Source organism: Suncus etruscus, chromosome 3, assembly GCF_024139225.1.
Source record: "Suncus etruscus isolate mSunEtr1 chromosome 3, mSunEtr1.pri.cur, whole genome shotgun sequence".
Taxonomy (NCBI): domain Eukaryota; kingdom Metazoa; phylum Chordata; class Mammalia; order Eulipotyphla; family Soricidae; genus Suncus; species Suncus etruscus.
In genome coordinates, this window is record NC_064850.1 from 165,496,321 (window position 1) to 165,513,464 (window position 17,144).

The following is a 17,144-nucleotide window of genomic DNA, read 5'->3' on the forward strand; positions in this document are numbered from 1 at the left end:
CAGAAGGTAAGGAGGTAAAAAGCTGTAGGTTCGCATAAATTAGGTTGAGCCCACAGTGGAAACAGCTGCTGTCTGCTCAGGCTGCCCTAATAGAGACCAGACGTCTAAGCAGCATCAGGAAGGAGCGGCTACTCCACTTGGGCTTGCAGAGGTTGGTGAGAGGAGGCTGGACAGAGACACACACTTGCTCTCTGATGAGAGATCATGCAGAGAATGACTCAGAAAGTGGTGCATCTGAGCAAGATCAGGCCTGTGTGCTGTGGAATCCAGAGAGGGTGTTGGAGTCCATGTAGGCATTGGCACAAGGTGGGGATTCTGGTGGGAGAGTACTGATCTGGCCCTGCAGGTAATAGGAGGCCGGTTTGGAGTCTCTAGAGTAGGTGTGGGCAGAAGCTCTAGATTCTCACATAATGAGGCCAAGGTGGAGGCTGCTGATGGAAATTTTAACATAGAGACATCTGAGGTGAGCATGATAGAGTTTAGCAGGGAGCTTTGGAAGGCTGTTTCTCGCTTTTCACTAGCATTGGTCTTCAGTCTTCTCTGTCCTTGAATCATTTGGGAGGTGTTTATACTGCAAGGGACAGGATGAAGTGGGAAAGGAAAAGGCAGAGTCTTTTTGTTCTCTGAGATACATATTACAGATTCCTACTGCCCAGCATAGATGATGGGAGACCTCTTCTATGTGGTCCTGAGCTAACAGCAAGTTGGCCATGAAATTAGTCCATGGAGGAAGAGAATAGGGTGCAAGGTGCAGGTACAGGCAAGCCAAGAGCTGTCCAGCAGGGATGGTGCTGCATCCAGAGGCTGGAGAAATGCGGACTCCTTTCTCTGTTGCGTGGGTTGCAGACTCTGCTGTCCTGAACTTGTGAGGACTGCTCTGACCCTGAGCAACAAAGGGGATATGTCTTGGGCAGTCTCTAGGCCTCTAGGTCAGAAGGAATGTGCCCCCCGTACTTCTGTTCCCTGCTGTGCTCTGACTTTGCCTCCCTTTTGAGGTGGGCAGGAAGTGGAAAGGCAGCACGAGAGGCAGAGTAAAGGGATCTCAGAGTCACGGCTGCTCTCTTGTGTGGTGGGGCCAGGAAAGCCATCAGCACTCTGCATAAGGGACCTGAGTCATCACTTCCCTGGGCACTGGCTCTCTTCATAACAGAGCTCATGCCCCTTCTTCCACTCTCCTTGCCTTTCTCACATCATATCCAAGGAGGTGATAGATACAGTAGCAATCTCTGAAGCTGACTCATGATTCTCATGTGAAGCTATGAAAGTGAGGGAGAGGAGGGCCATAGGTCAGGACGCAGATGAATTAACTGGTTTGTACTGTACAGTGGGGAATTCAGGCTGGACTTTCTGCCGGAGTTTGTTTGGCAGGGTGCCACCTCTAAAAATCTCAAAGGGTCTCCCTGATCAGAATCTTGGCCCTGTTGTGTGGTCTTATGTATTCACTGCATTTTGGGAAGCCTGAGGTCAAACTCAAGGCCTTGCACATGAGCATATGAGTCCTTGACCTGCCTTCTGGCCCTGAGAGTTGACTTTTTTGTTTGCTTGCTTGTTTTGAATCCCACCCATCAGTGCTTAGGGTCTACTTAGTTTATTCACTCATGTAGCATTCTTGGTGGATTTTGGAACCATATGTAGTGCTGGGACCAAAACTGTTTAGCTTTGGGCAAGGTAACTGCCCCATCTGCCTTTCTATTGCCCCAGTCCCACAGAGTTCACATTTTTGTTTGTTTGTTTTTGGGCCACACCCATTGACGCTCAGGGTTACTTCTGGCTACGCACTCAGAATTTGCTCCTGGCTTGGGGAGACCATATGGGACGTCAGGGGTTCTAACCGAGGTTCGTCTAGGTTAGCACTTGCAAGGCAGATGCCTTCCTTCTAGTGCCACCACTCCAGCCCCCCAGAGTCCACATTTTTAAAAGGACAAGACTGGGCAGTACTCAGACCAACAGGAAAAACTGCACCATCTTCAATCCTGTTTTACCTAATCATCAGAGACCTGGGGAAGTTGATTTGTTTTTGGTGTGTGACTCAGTTCCCTCATTTGAAAAATAGGAGGAGAGGGAATATATCTCGCAAAGTTCTCAGGATTAAATGCGTATGCACAGGTCAAGTGCTTAAATCAATGTCCGATCAAAAGTATTTAATTGAAGTGTCACTAAGAGGCCACTGAGGGCCCCTGTCACGGAAGTGAAGAAGCCTCTCCCTGACTGCTCCACTCCTTTGAGTTAGACCATCGTAGGTAACCTCACTTAATACCTTGTATCTTGGGGGGGGGGTCCTGAAGAAAGAAAGCCCCTAGAAGAGCAAGGTCACTGCCTTTATTGTGGGGGGTGTCATCCTCATAACTGTCTGTGGGATTCTCACTCCCAGGCCCTTCTTACCTGAGAGGTGTTGCCGAAGCGAGTCCTTTTAATTGTGATGTTTTACTAATTAGTTTTTAATTATGTTAATTTATTGTACATGAGCCCTGAGGTTTTCAGACACTTTGGAAACTGGAATAGTAAGTCATTATTTATGAAACACACACAATGCTGTGGGTGAATGTCACTGATCAAGACCACGTCTTGATTTTTCCCTCTGCTGCCGGATGGATCTCTCCTAGCTGGACCTTCGTCTTCCTTCTTTCCATTACTGTCAACCCTCACATTCTAGCACACAAACCTTTCCAGAGCACTGGATTGAAGAAGCAGTAGCCATGGACCAGGTGAGTGATGAGAAAGAGGCAGGAAGAGAGTCTCCAACAGGACAGGAGTTCCACAAGGTATGGAAATTGGACATAGGCTTGAGCAAGATCTGCAGAAGACTGATCTGTGTGGCCCTCCATGCTGTCCACCAAGCAGGCCCTTCCTTTTTACTCACCCAGGAGCTCTTGAAGACTTTGTACTCTAGAGTGTTAGAAAAGGCAAGTGATGGGGCCGGAGAGATAGCATGGAGGTAAGGCATTTGCCTCTCATGCAGAAGGTCATCGGTTTGAATCCCGGCGTCCCATATGGTCCCCCGTGCTTGCTAAGAGCAACTTCTGAGCATGGAGCCAGGAGTAACTCCTGAGCAACTGCCGGGTGAGACCCAAAAACCAAAAAAAAAAAAAAAAAAAGAAAAGGCAAGTGATGAGTTTAGAGAGGTCATGAGGGCAAAGCGGGGCACTAAAGGTCATGGAAAGAGTTGGCTGGTGGCAGTGGTCATGGAGTGGGTATGGGATTGCCATGGACTTGGGACTCGGTGACTCAGCTGACACTGATGAAGTGGAAAAGCCTCATCACTGACGGAGATTGGGCCTAAGAAGTACCTGTTGTGAAGTAAGCAGCATTCCCTTCTTCCACACCTGTGTTGAGGGGCCTGGCATCAGGCCCGTTTTCCACACCTTTCTTCTACTTTCAAGGATGAAGTTTCATCACCATTAGACATGTTTAAAAGAAGATGATGCAGATTTTCAAGAGCTGCCACCCCTTAAATCATTTCCAGATGGCAGTTGTCTTTTAAATAAGTGTAACATCTTCCAAAGATGGTGTGTGTGTGTGTGTGTGTGTGTGTGTGTGTGTGTGTGTAAAGTTTCATTTATAGATTTGGTCTCCTACTAAACAGACACATTCATGCAAATTTTGCTCAGAAGAAGCCTTAATGACATGCCATCTAGAAACACAACTGGACATTTATTGCTTCGCATTTTCTGCATATGACAAATTGTGTAGAAGCACAGATGAATGTGCAGAGTCTAGAAAGAAGGTGGACTGTGCAAGGGACATATCCTTAATGTATCAACCAGACTGCTCTCAGAGCCACATGTCCCCCATCTGAAACCTGGGTGGAGGTGCCAAGCACCTGATTACTAAAAGAGCAGGCAAGTAGACTGAAAGAAGGTGAAATATTTAAGGCCTACCACATAATAGTTGCTCAACAAGAGTAAGCTTTGGCTACCTTGTACAGAGAGCTTCTTTTCAGATACAAATGCAAGCTGCAGCAGGAAAGATCACTTAGAATATGTGTGACAGCTCTTGGAGAGAGGTTTTCAAAGGGACATACAGCCTGTGTCGTCTCAGCAGCCCTCCTGGTCTGCTGGGAAAGGAGCAGGATGTAAAGTGTTGCTTGGCGATGTTATGGAGGAAACGTTTGTGCATATGTGAGTGACCTCAGCCCATCTTGGGGCAGTCTCATAAGTTTCCCACAACACAGCAGCTCAACGGTATACTCCTATATGATCCAGGCTCAGGGAAGGATGGATCCTGAGCCAGTGCACATCTTGAACACACACCTTACAACCCCCAAACCCCACACTTGGAGCTTGCACACACATAGCTACATGCCCACACCGGAGAAGGCACCCACACAAGCTTATAGGACACCCCTTGTTTCACTCCCAGGAGGGGAGGAAGGGTGGGCAAGCTGTGTGACTCACTGTCTGGCTCCATGCCCTGTCACTGAATCACCGTGTAATTGATCCCTTCCTGCACCAGGTTTCTGCACTGAAGTGACCCAAAGCAGGGTCTTTTCCAGATGGAACTGGGGAGGTTTCTCTGGAGAAGGGGGTGCTGGCAGGCTGGCAGAGCCCGAGGGAGACCATAGCATGGTATACAGCTTTCCTTGATGTCTGCTGAGATGCTGGCTTGGGAGGAAGGAGGTTGGTTCATCTTCTGCCCACCATCATATCTGTCCCCTGGCTGACCTTCCCTGGGATAGGACTAATTCTGCCTCTGGGAAATTCAGAAGGGTGCCATGTGCACAACTCTTCCAATATCCTCATGATTTGTGTGCTTCTGGAATGAGGGCTCTTCCTCCAGTTTCCCAAGTGAGTCAGGGGTTTAGAAGGGGCTATGAGACCAGAGGAAGGAGGATAGGGCTGAGTGATCTGCATGGCGCAGGAGACCAATGGCACCCCTTGGAGGCTCAATCTCACCATCAAGTGCCATCTCTCCTACTGGTGAACTGGAGCGCCAGCTACCAGTCCTCCCAGATGATGTCAGAGGGTACAGTGAGGGTCACTTCTGCCCAGGTCTCTTCCAGTGGACCCATCTGAGGCATTATCCAGCAGGTCTCCAGCCCAGCAACCTTCACATAGATGCTACAACTGACCGCATTCCAATCCCACTGGGACAGGACACATGATTCTTCTGTATCTTCTACTCTTAGATGGACACAGACTTTTGCTTCTTTTTCCAAGAGATCTCTAATGAACCTCAAAAGAATCCTCCCCAATTGTTACCTGTTCCCTTCCAATTTCCTACTTCCTAGCTTTCACCTTGTCTGCCCTGCTGATATCTGGACACATGGTGAGAACTCTCCTTTCTTTGGGTCTCAATGGCTGCTTGAGGTAACAGATCTGGGGTGGACTCTGTTCAGTTATGCAGCTACCCCACTGAGGTGAGGGCAAGTTTGCCAGGACTCACTTCAGTGGTCTGCAAGCACCAGAAGAAGCTTAATCTGGGCTCCAAGTGGGTGCAGGCATGACTTGTGGCATGCTTTGAGCCACATACTTCTGGCCCTTTTCTGGTGAGATCGGGGTAGAGGAAGGGTCCTGGCAGGCACACTTCATGGGGAGGGGGAAGATGGCAATGCAGGAGGGAATCACCTCTTACTCTTACTTACTCTTACTTGCTGCTTACTCCTCCTCTAAAAGGGGTGGTTCCCCCCACCCTGTCCCTACCTCTCCCCACCCCGGGGTTCAGTGGCCCTGAAAAGAAAGAGAGAGAGAGAGAGTAACATGGTTCTCACATCCATCCTTCTCCTCCTGATTATTTCTCCCAATCACACTTAATAGCTGCCTGGCTTTTGGCTGCAGCCCGGTATATAATAACCTGCAATTATTGTCCACTTAAGCTGTCCCCAGGGCCTTGTCTGTTGCATTGCCCAGGCCCGCACTGCTAGCCTGCTGATTTCCCTGTCAGAGGCATGGCCAATGGGAAGAAGTCCCGACGGGCTGGACTGACAGCCTGGGTACAGAGCTGCTACTTCCGCCACAGTAGAGTTGGCGCCTGCTGTTCCTTTGGATATGGAGCCTCAGAAAGGCCCCTGAAGCGTCAGCTCTGTGAAGCCTAGTGCCCGTCTTTCAGGACCTGCTGGAAACCTGGCTATGGAAGAAGTCTGCTGCCATCCTCATCATTGCCCCTACCCCTGTCCGTGCATTGAGCTCACTTCTATGCCTCTGTTAACCCTTTACCTGGTACTGCACTGTTCATCACAGCACAGCCCCCTGCAGGCTTAGTTTCTCCCTCCTGCATCTGTAGAGGGGAGATGTTGGCATTTGATCTATAAGGCTCCAGAACGATGCTGGGTACTTCTTGGATGGTCATAGAGCCAGAAAGTGACAGGATAACAATTCACAATCTTTTAATTCCTGGTACTTCATATGGTTCTGGCTAGGAGTTAGCACCGAACACTTCTAGATATAGTAAAAATCCTAAAAACAAAACCAAACAAACAAATAAACAAACTCCAAAACAAAAGTGAGGTCCAGAGAGGTGGTGCAACAGGTAAGCGGCACCTAGCCTGGGTTCTATCCCTGACATCTCATAGGGTCCCCCAGGCACCTTCAGTAATAATTCTCGAATGTAGAACTAGGACCAACTAGATGGGATCCAAAACCAAAACAAAGGAAATTCAGAATCAAAGGACTGGGGAGATAGTAGAGAGGGCCAGGCACTTGCGTTGCATACAACCACCCCAGATTCAATACCTGGCACCATATCTGGTATCTTGAGTACTGCCAGGAGTGATCCCTGAGCACACACTTAGGAATTAGTCCTAACCATGACTTATTATAGCCCAGAAACCCACCAATCTCCCAAAACAAATAAAACAAACAAAAAAGGAAATTCAAACTCAAGTTGACTGATGCCATGGGTCACTGACCTAGTGAAGGCTAGACTACTTACTTTCTCCATCAGTCCTACCATAACTTGGTGGCCCTGCTCTGTGCCAACTCTATTGGGAGCCCAAATTTAAGCTGTCACCACTCTAGCCAACACTCGACACTCCCTGAATTGAACTAGGTTCTAAGCCTATGGTTCTACCCGGGCAGGGTACCATTACCAGGTTCCCTGATCCTTGCCATCTTCATTCACGAGCATCTCTGCATACAGATGGGAGACAGCTTTAGTAGAGCCGCCATTTGTCCTTGTGCACATCTCTCCAGCCCAACCTCAAGAACACCGCTCCTTGAAAGTGATTCTTGTGGCGGTGGCTTCTGGCATGGATCTTTACCCACTGGCATGACAAGCATTTGCCTATTTTCCAGCTCCCACTGGCTCTGATGATGGTAGTGATGATGCTAATGGTGGTGTGAGAGAAATATGTAACTGGTGCTACTGTTGGGAGGAGATAGGTTCAGAGAACTTCTATATTCACACTACTTAGAATCTAGTGATGAAATCATGTAGGACCTGAAGGGAAAATATTTGTCCCCAGCTCTGAGTATCTTGATATGGATTTCTGTACCAGGAAAGTGTGCCTCTTTAGGATAAGATCTGGTCTAGGGGCTGCGAGATCTGGGGATGGTCAAGTCCTGTGATGAGGGTCAGTTTCCTGTCAAGGGACCCAAGGATTGAAAGCTGAGAGGTGACTTGCTGTGTCCAGCAGGCCTTCCTGGACCCTATTCTACTGGCAATCATGCTAACCTGGAGCTGCCCATTCCACCAGGTTCCAGACTTAATCCCCATCCCAGACCCCCACAGAGCATTGGCCCTCCCTTTCCAGATCGCTTGCCCTTTTTTTAATTGTTCCTCACCAGTGCTATTTATTCAGTTCTTTATCTTAGGAACAGATTCCTGAAGGAAGCTTTCATGGGAAAGACTTTGAGGGGAGCCTGAAACCTCTTCTGGCTCTTCACATCTTATGCTTATGTGTAGAATATACAGCAGCTACATGGCCATGGCCATAGTCCTGAGTGACCACAGGCAGGAGGTCCTGACAGTGAAGGCAGAGGCCATGTTGGTCTCCAGCCAACTGCCCCAGGTATGCTTGCTGCTCTTGAGGAGAGTGGCTGCATCTCTCTGTCCTTCCCAGCTCAGCCCTGCTTTTCTGAAGGGATGCCCATAACCTTGGCTCCCTGGCCTTCAGTCTGGGCCAAGAGCTCTCAGAATGGGACTAAGAAGAGAATCTCCGGAAGGTGGGGGGCTAGGGCAGAGAAGGGCCACAACTAAGCCATACCAGATACTAACTGCTTCAGTGTTCAGGAGTTTGTGCAGAAGAAGTTGAACATGTGATGTTCTTTATTTTTTCCCAACTGCCATTTTACACTCAACCCAGCACCCTGTCTTTCCCATGTCAGGACAAGAGGAAGACTTTAAGTGGCCCCACCCACATGAATATTAGTTGCAGTCACTCCCTCTCAGGGCCACTCAGTCTTCTGCTTTGATCTTCTCCATCTTTGCAGCTCTTGCTTTTCCACTCTAGCCAAGATGGCATCTGAGATTTTTGGGACCTTACCCTCTCTGCTAGGAGGGACTCTTGCATTGTCAGCTGGAGCCTTGATAAGCTCATTGGAGAGTTGTAGCCTTGATCTCCATTCTGTCACCCTGGAACTAAAGCGAGCAGACAGCCCGGTTTCCGCAAGCCTAACTGGATATCATCGTTACAGGAAGCCTTTGAGTCCCAGTACCTGTGTTCTCCTCCCTCAACCTCTTCCTGGCTTCTTTTGGATGCTTCCACTCCAGGAAGTTATATGGCAAGTTATATGGCCCTGGATTCCTTCCACACTTCAAGCCAGTAGATTGGGCAGGGCGAGTTGCTAAATCTCTTAATAGCCACTCTTCTGCTTATTCACCCCCAAGATCCCAGTGACCGTGGCCCAAGTTGCCTTGAACATCTGAACATCTGAGGTCCTGAGCTTTCAGCTTCTTTTGAAAAGATGTTTAATTTGGGCCTCATTCTCCCTTTTGCAGCTGAAATTTCAATTCTGGGGCTGGGTGCTATGTGCATGTACCTTTATGTAAATGACTGTGTATGTGTATGCAGATGCCTATCAAGGACACAAATAAAGATGAGCTATTGGATTTGATTCTCTAGCATGCCCCTTGTCTTAGTCCTGGGGACCTGGGTAGAGGTAAACTTTGAGCCTATTCTCTCTGGTGCCCCAGTCTGGGGTTCTATAGATAGAAAATACGGCGGGACAACTAAGCCACATACCTGCCTAAGTGCTTCAAGCATTTAGATTATAAGAAGCAAATGACAAAAGACATTATTATTTCCCTCTTCAGCAACTTTTCAAATAAATTTTGATCAGTGGAAAATAAATTCTTAGCTCTTTAGGAAGCTTGGCAATGTAAAAGTTATTTGGGGGGGGTCAAGTTTTGAAGTTTGTTGGAATTAGTATTTATTAGAACATTGGAGAGTTGTGACTGCATGTGACTAAGACAAGTTTTTGTGATTAAGCTTTATAGTGCTGGGATAATTTGAATCATTTACTTACACACTGATCTACAGAAGACACACCTTACTACGCTTGCACGTATGTGTGAGTGCACAGGTGTGTTTATACCTATTTGTCACCAAGGTATGTGTGTGCTTACATCTTCCTCAGTGGGGTTTATATTTTCCTTGTGCTGCTGATGCTTTTGGCCTCTGGGGGTGCTATATATATACAGATGCAGAATTGAGAAGCACAGAATTTCAACCTGGAAGGAATGTTAGGCATCTTCAAATCCATTTTTGTTAGTTCACTTTTAAGACATTGGGTAGTTAATGTGTAGAGGGAAATGACTTGCTCAAGGCTCAGATACAGAACTGAGTTGCATGCACTCTCTCTTTCGCAGCCCCTCTCCTCTTTCTCTCTTTCTCTCTCTCTTTCATACACACTTACTCTATAGTGATAGGTAACTAATACTTCTTTATTTTTCATTTCTTTCTCTCCTCTCCCCACCTTGTTGGTGTATTTTTCTTCTCTATCCCTCTCTGTTCCTGGAGGTGGGTGTGGCTCGCACAGGAAGCAGAGGTGCTGGCTGTTGGTTTACAGATATGCTCCTTAGTGACTGGCCAGGCCAGCATCCGCCAAGTACCAGGAGAAGTACAGGCACAACTTACATTACTTGGTTTTCCTAGTAGTCAGGAATCAGGGGGAGCAGTGCCTTCATCCTGAGAGAAGAGGCGAAGAGAAAGGAGTATGTGAAGTGGCCTCTATTCTGAAATCTTGTTTTCAGCCTGATTTGCAGACATTGCTTGGCTCTGTCCTGAGGAATTCAACAACTAGAATGGACTGGGTTGGCTCCAGTTTATTTTTTTTTCTGATCACTTTTTAGAAGACCAAGCCATGTGCCTCTGGCTCAGATCACCTTTGCAGGAAAACACAGACACACACACACACACACACACAGACACACACACACACACACACACACACACACACACACACACACTGCTTCATATTTTTAAGACATAGGAACATGCTCTTCTCATGTTCCTTACCCTAAACAGATTCTGCAGAATTGACTTCTTGGGTGGGTCTCATTTTCCAGAGATATGAAATCTCAGATTGAGTTTGGAGCTAAAAAATCAGCCCACTTTCTTCTCCACGAACTAGAAGAATTCACCCTGTGGCATCCTGAAGCTTTCTCAGTCTGCCAATTTCCCTCCAGAATAGACTAACTTCTTTCCAAAACTCTGCCATCCTCATTTTTCTCCCCATTTTGTCCCATTTCTCTCAAGATGTTACTGTTGCTTCTTTTCCTCTCTGCCAAAGGTTTTGAGACCATCTTGTTTTCAACACTTCCTTGTTTCTCTTTTGTTTTAGAATATACTCTGACTTGACCTTTGCCTTGTGACTAGCAGAATTGTTTGGCCCAAACAATAGCTGCTTTAGTTTTGTTTTACTCTGTACAACCTCTTCTTAAAACATCTTTCTCTTTCCTAGCACCTGTGTGTGTGTTTGTCTTGACTCGTGGACAGAGACTTTGAGACAGGTGCAAAAACTAAATCCTCTTTTGCAACCCAGAACTCATTGTTCCTTATGAGTCCTGATACAGATGAGAATGAACATGGAAAATAAAACATCTTTCTCTTTCAAAAGATTGGTTTCTCTTTGCTCACCCTTTACTTCTCAATGATCTCCCTAACTGTGCTTTCTCTTTGTTTGGTTTTTTGTTCTTTTCTGTATTGAGGGGTGTATTCTCAAGCAGTGCTCAAGGTGCCCAGGGACTATTTTTGGTGACACTTGGAGAAGAGGTTGAATGTTTTAATATTAGGACACAGCAATGTGATGCTTCTTGTGCCCTGTGGTGCTTGAGTCATTTGGGTTATACTCTGATGGTTTTGGGAGGCATACGATACCAGGGATAGGACACAGGACTTTTCCTATGCTCTGCATGTACTCCTAACCCCTGAGGTATACCCCTAGCCCCTGTGTAGTTCATGATGCTCAGCCTACCCTGCTCCTATTCTTGAACTTGCTTCTTTTTCTGCATTAGTGTCTTTCTTTTTTTCTCTTTCTGGCACAGGCGAGTAATTTCCCCATAAGGTCCTCTATTATTAAACACAGCCAATCTACTCTGTCTCCAGCCTCTATTTACAATTTCCAAATATTCTTATCAGAACACCCTCAGACTCAAAGGTTCTCTCTGTCTATAAGAAAAGAAGTCTTCACCACCTTAACCTCTGCTTTGCCAGTTGTGCCACGATTCATCTGGCATCTCAGCTAGACTGGGGTTGGTCTTGATCATATCCTCTCCCTCCCACTACACTGTCCGTTGGTTCCCAATCTTGCTTGTAGTACCTCACCTTTACTCTTTCATGGCAGGACCTCATTCTCCTTGGTCTTTCAACTATTCTTGTTGCCATTGGTTTCATCTATTCAGGCCTTTATGTACTTTGCTTTACACACATGATGAGCTTTCAAACAGGGAAACACCTGCAACACCTCTTGAAGAGCCAACCTCACTGACTTGATGGTCAAAAGCACAACTTTCTCAACCTCCTCATTCTTCTCTTTGAGGTATGTCTTCTGTCATGTACCTTGCTTTCCAGGTTCATCCTCAAATTCCAGGCTCACCCTCAGTCTTCTGATTTTTTATCATATGCACACAATACACCAACAGATCCTCAGAATTGCTCCCACTTTAGGGCCTCTTTCTACACTGCACTCCCCTGCCTCCAGAAACTTTGTCCCCTTTCCTTTACTCAGTAAGCACTGCTTCTCTCTCTACTTGAAACCCACTACTTCAGAAAGGCCTTACTTGCCTTCCCTTCACAAAAAGACAGTCTGTAACACACAATAATGCACATTCTGAGCATATTCTATGCATTTCTTTGTTGAAGGATGGACTTTGGGTTACCTGTGAGTACTAGGGATTACTCCTGGTTTTGTGCTCTGGCATCTCAGCTGGAGGTGCTCAGGAAACCATGTGGTTCTGGGGAACTGATTTAGATCTCCTGCATGCAAAGAATGTACTGCAGCTGTTTGAGTTATCTCCAAACCTCCTCTGCTTTTTATAGTTTCCTGCAGATTGTCATTCTTCAATCACTCATCAGTTGATTTCTCCCTGCTAGCCAAGCTCTGGTGGACTGTAAGCTCCTCCAAGGCATATCTGTGCCTTTATGGTTCAGTTCTGAAATCCAGCAGCTGGCATTCTAATAAATACCTGACTGTGTAACTGTGAGGACTTAACTCAAATGGTAGCCCAACTAGCGTCTTGATCCTGTAAATGGGCAATAGTGTGAAAGGAATAAGTCACCTACTACCATGGTGACTAGATGATATTTTGAATTTGAGAAAGATTGACTAAGGAGCATCCTGTAGGATGGGGTGGGGACTATCAGTAGCAGGGACCCAGAGACTGGCAACAGGACAGGCATGAAGAGCGATTCTGAAATGAGTGACTTTCCCACTCCCATCCCATATGCTCCTGATGGAGAGTTCAGGAGATGAAGTCAGTTCGTGCATAATTGAAATGGAATGGAATCCAAGAACAGGCATATAATCAGCTCAGCACAGAACTGTGAAATGACCTTACCTTATTGTGGGGAAGTTTTTCTCTCCCTTTCTGCTCTTTCCAAATCTGCTCTTGCTTCAAGCCTTGGATCCGTCTTCTCCCCCTCCAAGGGTAAAATGCAGAAGAGGATGCTCTTTGCTGGAATAACAGCTCTATGTGGCTGGCTTCTAAGATGTTAATATTATTGTTATTTCTACAGTATATATACAACTCTCAGCTATCACACCTGAAGGCTTTTTACCACCGAGAAGAATAAAATCACAGTTGAAGGATTCCACACAGTGCAGTTCTGAAGTCTGGAACATAGCTTTGGACATTTCCTGAGCTTTGATTAGGTGACAGCAACTGGAGTCACCTCTCATGGCTCTCTCTACCTGGGACCCATGCCCCCGACCCTAGCCTATAGCAATGAGACTGTTTCCCTGTTCTTTGTTATCCTGGGTCCTGCCCCATCTCTCTAGAGCACTCTTATAAATCATTGATGAGACTATTTCTATTTTTGTCTTAAATATCCTAGCCAAGAAAGCCTTATGAATACTTTCCAAATCAAGTTCTGGCATTGTATGACACTTCCTCATTGATGGCAGCCCCATTTCATTGTTTTTCCCCTTCTTGGCTCTGGCATTCATACCAGCAATGCCAAGTCTTAGCATGGGGGTGGAAGGAGAGGACTGACTGTACATAACCTCCCTTTCTTGGGTGGCAATTTCTTTTCTTCTTTCTTCTCTAAGACTGTCCCTTCAAGCCCTGTTTTGAGTTGTTATATCTTGGAATATGACAAATTATGATAAGTATTTATTCAGTGTGACATTTGCTTCTACTCTCTCTCTCTTCACTCTGAACCATTGTAACTCTATTCTGATCATTCACTTATTCCTTGTCTAGGAAATCACCTTATGGAATACAAACCTACATCTGAAGGCATGGATTTCCCACATAAGAGACCTCTTCCTGGTTACATTCTAAACCTCACACATCCACAAGGATCATGTCATTTGGAACACGTCTGTGTCCCAGATCTTGTACTTGGTAAGCACTATAAACTTATTTGCTGAATAACAAACTGGGGAATAAAGAGAAATGGAAGGGTGAGATATAAGGCATGTTGGAACTCTTCCATTTCCTAGAAGCACCAGAAACCCGATAGTCAATGAGGGGTTTTCTTAGGCTTATTATCAGCTTCAGTTGAGAAAGAAGGTAGATTAAATTCATCTTTCTTGATGATTCTCAACTGGTTAAGCTCTTACTTTTCCCCAACATTCTTATTAATAACTTATATCGCCTATCTTTTGCTTATGTATTGCTTAGCTTGGTTCCTTCATCTAAGTCAGTCCTGGATTCCTGATTCAAGCAGAGATACCTTAGGGAGGAACTATGTCCACTTACTTTATGATTCAACTTCAAATCTTGATGCAGCAGATCCATAAGAGAAGGCTTCCAACTGGCAGATGAAATGAATGGGATTCAAACCCGATACCAACAATTGTTTTTAACATTATAAGTTAGACTCTAAGTCCAAGAGAGAATGTGGATTTTTCTCGATTCAATGTCTTGACTCACTCTTATTGGATAGCATAAAGTATTCTGGATTTACATTGTTTATTTAGTTGCTTATGTATACATAGGGAAAAGGTTAAGTAAATTAGAATTATCTAAGAGACTTAGTGGTTTCCACGATAATTTTTGGCAATAAGTAGATGCTTCAGATAATTTATTCTATGATATTTTGATGATTGGATAGCATCCATTCTTTGTTGGACTGTGAGCAATGATGATCCAGGAACTCTGGAACTGTCCATTAGTCAATACAGAGTGGATTGAAGAGCACTGGGATCAATGATGGGCTAGTTGCCACCAGTGCCATACTCTCTACCCCCAAGGCGCTTACAGGACTGTGGGAGGCAGATGCATGCCTGTGGCTCGAGGCCAAATATAAATATTTGAGCACTGAGAGAAGGATCAAGTTATTCTCATAAGGAGGTCAAAACACCACACATGAAAAAAATTTTTTGACAATCTCACCAAGTGTTAAAGAAAAGGTTGAAATTACATGCCAGAACTCTAGCTAATTCCTAGCAGGTGCTCCACCAAGCTTTGCTGACTGCCTGACAATGGTCCTCAAACTACGGCCCGCGGGCCACATATTGTATTTATTCCCATTTTGTTTCTTCATTTCTAAATAAGATATATGCAGGGTGCATAGAAATTTGTTCATAATTTTTGTTTTTACTATAATCTGACCCTCCAGCAGTCTGAAGGACAGTGAACTGGCCCCCTGTTTAGAAAGTTTGAGGACCCCTAAAGAGATGATGGTGGTGTCATGGAGGAGGAATGTGTGAGAACCAGTAGAAGGTGGGCAGGAGAGCAATGCCAAGTTGGGATGCAGAGTTAAGTTTTGGGCCTGGGGTGAAACCTGGAGTGTCTGAGCCAGTAGTAGTTGATGAATCTGGTTGCCTGAAGACAAATAAGAAAGACTTTAAGTTGAGGTGAAGATGCGAAGATTTCACAGTGGGGATCCCTGAAGGTGTTGAAGCAGGTATGTGCTGTGCTTACAGAGGTTAAGGGGGCTGTGTTGGGTCGGAAGGGGCAGGAAGCGGAGGAATCAGTGAGGCAATGGCAGATGACTGGGTCATGATAAGTAGGACTGTGAATCCTGGATGCAGAGGAATTTTGTTTTATTTAATGTATATTCCACACTTCGCAGTTTTCTGTGCTCACAGATTTCTCCTGGTGGGCTTGGGGCTCTAAATAGGGTGCTAAGCATTGAACCCAGGTTAGCTGCAATGCAAGTCAAAAGCCCAACCTTCTATACTATTTCTTCCCCCAGATAGGCTTTTTATTTATTTTTTATTAATAATTTTTATTTTGACCAAAGTGGAATACAGAGAGGCTTTTTGAAGACAACTTGAGAGATTAATGGACAGTTTTCTCTATACCTCTCCGTTCCCTATGCTTCTCCTCTACATCTCCAACCTTCAGGGAAGCTCTCATTTATGGAGAAAATTGACTTCATGCAGGTGTGTGTGGAGGTGACTTTGTTATCATCTCTCTTTATTTATAATTATTTATTTAATGACATCCTATGATCCAGAAGGGCTCAAAGAAGATAATATGGATATTTCAAAGATAATTTCCCATGAAATAGGGTCTGTAATTTCAGCCTGAGTTCTTATTTGATGGCATAATTGATTAGAGAATGTCCTGGGAATGATTCCCAGCTCTTCCAATGACCAGCTGCACAACCTTCAGTAAGTTACATTTCTGCTTAGAACCTTAGGGTCTTTACCATGTAGAATAGGGATAAGCATAATTGATTTCCCCATTTGGATGTTTGATTACAGACATGTAGCTTCTGCACCATAGGAAGCACTCACAGGGCCAATAAAGCCAAGACTCTTGACTTCAATGTTGCTGAGACTACCTTTCTGGCAGCAGTAGTCAGGTTGTAGTGGGTGGCATCTCTCTATGTAAGTGGAACTTTTTGGGTCCTTAAACTTTATCTGGTATATGACTACCTACCTGATAAAGAATAATGTGTGAATTGTCCAAAGCACGGCTTCATTTTTATTCCTGTGTTCTGTGGCAATTAATCCTACTCATTTTTACCAAACTGATACAGGGGAAGATACATTGAGCATAACCACTGAGGCCTCATCATTAGATACATTTTTAAAAGATCTGGCATAGGAAATAATAATAGGAAATAACCTCTCTTTTTAGAGACTCTTGGGTATTTCTAAAGGGAGGAACTGGCATTTAAACTATAGAACAATGCTAAAGAAAGGTGGGTGTGGTATAATGAGAATAGCCAAGGCCACTTTTGAGTTAGGCCTAAGAGTCTACTTGGTAGACCAGGGTGGGAGGCATTGACTAGCAGGAGAACTGGTGATATGGGAAGGACTCATGTTAAGAGAGAAATCCTAATTTTCTCAATAAAACAAGACAGTAAAGCTATTCATTGAGAAAGCAGGAGATAACTGTAAGAATTTGGAGAAAAGGGAACCTTTTCTCTGTTAATAGATATGTAAATTGGTTCCACCACTAAAGAAAACAATATGAAGTCTCCTAAATTATTTGAAAATAGAACAGCATCTAATCTAGTAATTCATGCTTAGATATATGTATACAAATTAAATGAAAACAGGATATCAAAGAGTATCTGCACATATATGTTAATTGCAACATTATTTATAATAGTTGAGACATAAAAACAGTATATATCACTATTGATG

The 17,144-nt window shown here is 45.0% G+C and overlaps 1 non-coding gene across 1 annotated transcript; it reads left to right on the forward strand.

Moving 5' to 3' along the window:
• The first annotated feature begins 10,836 nt into the window (after window positions 1–10,836).
• On the forward strand, window positions 10,837–10,965 carry LOC126005308 (small nucleolar RNA SNORA40). Its single transcript, XR_007494448.1, has one exon. It is a non-coding gene; the product is annotated as a small nucleolar RNA SNORA40 (small nucleolar RNA).
• Window positions 10,966–17,144: the final 6,179 nt, after the last annotated feature.